Source organism: Staurois parvus, unplaced genomic scaffold (assembly GCF_062004578.1).
Source record: "Staurois parvus isolate SC_StPar_1 unplaced genomic scaffold, SC_StPar_1.0 ptg000738l, whole genome shotgun sequence".
NCBI classification, from domain to species: Eukaryota; Metazoa; Chordata; class Amphibia; order Anura; family Ranidae; genus Staurois; species Staurois parvus.
The window spans coordinates 177,360-181,643 of NW_028318534.1; positions in this window are offsets into that span (position 1 = coordinate 177,360).

The following is a 4,284-nucleotide window of genomic DNA, read 5'->3' on the forward strand; positions in this document are numbered from 1 at the left end:
CTGTGGCTGTGGATAGAACTGCTTTCAGGCCTTGTAGCTGGGATGGTTCGTTTCCAAGTTGTCCTTTCCCAGTGGACTACAGGGCAGTGGAGCTCCCTCTTTCAGCTTCTCTTCAGCTTCCAGCCTCCAGCCTGGAAGCAGAACCCCCTTCCTCTGGGGCTCCCTCCCAGGCTACACAGCAACACTTCTCAGCAATCCATCTTCCACCCGACTCCCCTGTTAACATAACTTTCTCATATTTATTGGCTAGCCTTGCCACACTACGAGGACCTCTTAGCCTGGGATTGGTTAGACTCCCATAAATTATGCATATTTAGATCTCCACCCTTCCACCCACTGGCTTCTGGAAGCTTCCATGGACCTCCAGAACCAAAGTTACCCAGCCTGATCTCACACTAAACCCACAGTAAATTCAGACTCATTCACTACTATAAGTCAAATATAAATTTATCTCACACTAGCCCCACCTTAATGGGCGCTAAACAAGTAGTAGTGGTAGAAAGTACCTCATAGAGACAAGGCTCTTCTGAATAGGATGCAGTCCTTGATGCTGTGTGTTTTTTTAAATCTGTCTGAGGGTCTGCCTGTATGTCCTCCATTAGTGTATTTTTGCATAGGCTCACTGATTCAGTAGCTGAAGGGAATGAGGTGGCAACTTTTTCAGTGTCTGTGGGGCTGGCAAGCTCCTAGTAGTAGCATGAAAATACTGCTTCAGTTGCACTGCAGACTCCCTGCTTTTTCCTTAGACTCGTGTCGGGAGAGGGAGTCACCATCCTCGGTAGTGGCCAGTTCTTCTTCCTTCTTCTGTGTCATTCTGGAACTGGCAGTGGTGAAGAGACAATCAGTGGTACAGGATGATCCAGGCCACCTATTCTGTATGGAGTAATTAGGATGTCGAACGGGAGATTTGCAGTATATGTTTGCTCACATACAGAGCTTGGTCACTCCAACCAGGAGAGACACTTTTAATCAAAATATTAATTTTAGAATGCTTTATTTAACCAAAGGCAAGTCATCAAAATATTTCACATACTCTATGCACAGTATGTATTTTTTTTTCCCAGCAGCCAACCAACCAACAGTTTATTGTGAAGTGAGCAGGCAGAGTTTTAATGGAGCAGTTACTCTTAGACTATTATGTATTTAATATTTATTTCAGATACTTCTATAGCACCATCAGTTTATGCAGCACTTTACATACATATATTGTACATTCACATCAGTCCCTAAACCTCAAGGAGCGTACAATCTAAAGTCCCTAACTCACTTTCATACATACACATACTAGGGCCAATTAACCTACCAGCATGTCTTTGGAGTGTGGGAGGAAACTGGAGTACCCAGAGGAAACCCACGTAGTCACAGGGAGAATATGCAAACTCCAGGCAGGTGGTGCCATGGTTGGGATTCAAACCAGCGACCCTAGTACTGCCAGGCGGAAGTGCTAACCATTTAGCCACTGTGCTGCCCACACTACACTATTTTAATGATATAATAGCAACAAATAATTGATGAAGTACTGGTATAGACAGAAAATTGACTGAGACAGAGAGCATAATTTAGTCAACACACATTAATAGAGGGCCAATTTATAAGAAATTGCTTTCTGAATGTCTCAATATTCATGCATGCATAATGAATAATTCCCATAATGTTCATAATATGGGTGTAGTATGTGAAAAATCTTGTACAAAAGGCTGAAGAAAAGGGTGTTTGGCTGGACAAACCTCCAGCTGCAGAGTGAAGTGAAACATTTAGCTGTGGTATTATTTCCATTCCTAAATGTGACAGCCCCTTCCTGGTTGTTAGGGAGCAGACACTCATCTCCTAGGGTGACTTTCAGCTGTCAGTTGGAGATTTCGGCTTGACAAGTCAATGTAAAAAAACAGAGGAGATAGTGTAAGGAAAAAAAACAGCGTGAGGTCCCCCATGAAGTTCATACTAGGCCATTCAAGTCTGGTATGGATTTTAGGGGTACCGCATGTGAAAAGCAAGAAAAAAGGCATGAACTTCCCACCAAAGTCCATACCAGACCACAACACTGAACTTAGAGGGGCTACCTTGCCATGGAGGATTCACTGGCAAAGCACATTGTCCCCATGTTGATGAGAATAAGGGCCTCTTTCCCATATTTGACCATTTAAAAATTAGGGAGCCCCCAAACACCAAGCCCTCACATACTGTAGATCCAAAATAAAAAAGAAGACTTATTCATCAGGACCAAGTCAGTTTTGTACTGGCTAGACAAGCAGGTGATATTACGATATGGACAATAGACCTAATTGATGTAGTCAATGTAGTCAATAATACTAAAACACCAGCCCTACTTTTAAGCTTGGATGCCCAAAAAGCATTCGATAGAGTGAGCTGGCAATATATGTTAGCAATTCTACGTCACATTGGACTATGTGGTCCGTTCTTTAAAGCTATTCCTGCATTGTACTCCTCGCCTACGGCACAGGTCAAACTTCTGTGTGCTATGTTGGATCCCTTCCAAATGTTTAATGGTACCAGACAGGGGTGTCCTCTATCCCCCCTCCTTTTGGCCCTATGCTTAGAACCTTTAGCAGCAGCAGTCTGGCTACATCCAGATATTACAGGAATTAAGGTTAGACAAAAGGTGTTTAAGCTATCATTATTTGCAGATGACGTCTTACTGACCATTACAGACCCTCATATTTCCTTGCCAGCCTTACATAAGCTACTTCAAGACTTTAGCAACTTATCGGGCTATAAAATTAATACTTCCAAAACAGAAGCCCTCCCCTCAATCTTTCTCCTGAACATCTTGCTCTTCTCCAACATAACTACCATTACCATTGGTGTTCTGACTCTATAAAATACCTTGATACCCATATTATGCCTACATATTCATCTCTATTTGAGGCTAACTTTGTACCTTTGTTTAGGGATAGGGAACTCATTGAAAAAATGGGGCACCTATGCTATCTCTTTCCTAGGTAGAATAAATGTGTTAAAGATGTCCATATTGCCAAGAATACTGTATCTGTTCGAGACACTTCTAGTTTATATATCGATGGTACAGCACTGCTGTCTCCAGAATGCTTTCCTCAATTTTATATGGCATGACAAGGTTCACGGAATCTCTTGTTCTGTCCTTTTAGCTCCACGCTCTCATGGGGAGTTGGGAGCACCCGATATAATTAAATACTATTGGTCCACTCATTTACAGCATATTCTGTCCTGGTCAGTTAGATCACCTAGCAATAAGTGGTCGAAAATTGAGATATCTCACGTTTCCTAAACACCCATCCTCTCTTATTTGGCCTTCGCATACTATGCCTAAATTACCCCTCCACACTCAACTTTTAAATACTATGTCATTTGCGGTAAAAATCTGGCGCACTTGTAATAAAAAATTTGACTTATCACCCCCATGCTCCCATTTGACCAATATACTATACAACCTTGCATTACCCGATAGCTTATTCTACTCTCAAAAGCTCCCTTGGGCTCAGGCTGACATATTTCAAATGCACCATTTAATTCACCCAGTAACCCGAAAATTTCACTCGTTTGAGGAAATCAGAACCAGGCATAAAACCATACCTTCCAGAGTCTTCTATACATATTTACAATTTTGACACTTTTTGTCTACCCAAAAGCCCTTACGCTCCCTAGATCAACCTACTAGTTTTGAACATACTTGTATGTTAGGTCCTGCTCAAACACATTTAATCTCTACTATATATAAGATATTGCATGAGCCCTCTCCCCTGACTGAGGTAACTCATTTATACATGCGAAAATGGGCTGAGGTCTTTTCATATAGGTTTAGGGATTTATAAGGAGACTTTAGTGGTCTCTATAGATTGGGTGAAGTGCATTTATCCAAAGTAGAAGTAGAATTAGATATTATCAACTTGGGGTTACCTACTATTATTGAGGTGGCAGTGGTTTCAGGGTAGGTCGGACATGAGTTATCAAGTCCGGAGGGTGGGGACTTGTGAGATTTATTCATTTGAGTGCTTCCTTAATGACTGAGCTAGTTTATTTCATTTGATAAGAAATATAAGTTCAATTATTAATACATTATTTATCAGTATGTTGTTTTTAAATATTTATTTACACCAATAAACGTGCCACAGCCAATTTTGTGCCATCAAATTAATGTTTGTCTTGTTTTATTTATTAGATAAGTAGCTATTTGTGGGAGGGTAAAAGGGGTGGCCTGCATTCCCATAATATAGGAGGACATCTCATTGGACCTGACAACATGGGCATGTGGTCGTCCCTACCTCTGATAAAAGAAAAAAAAAAACA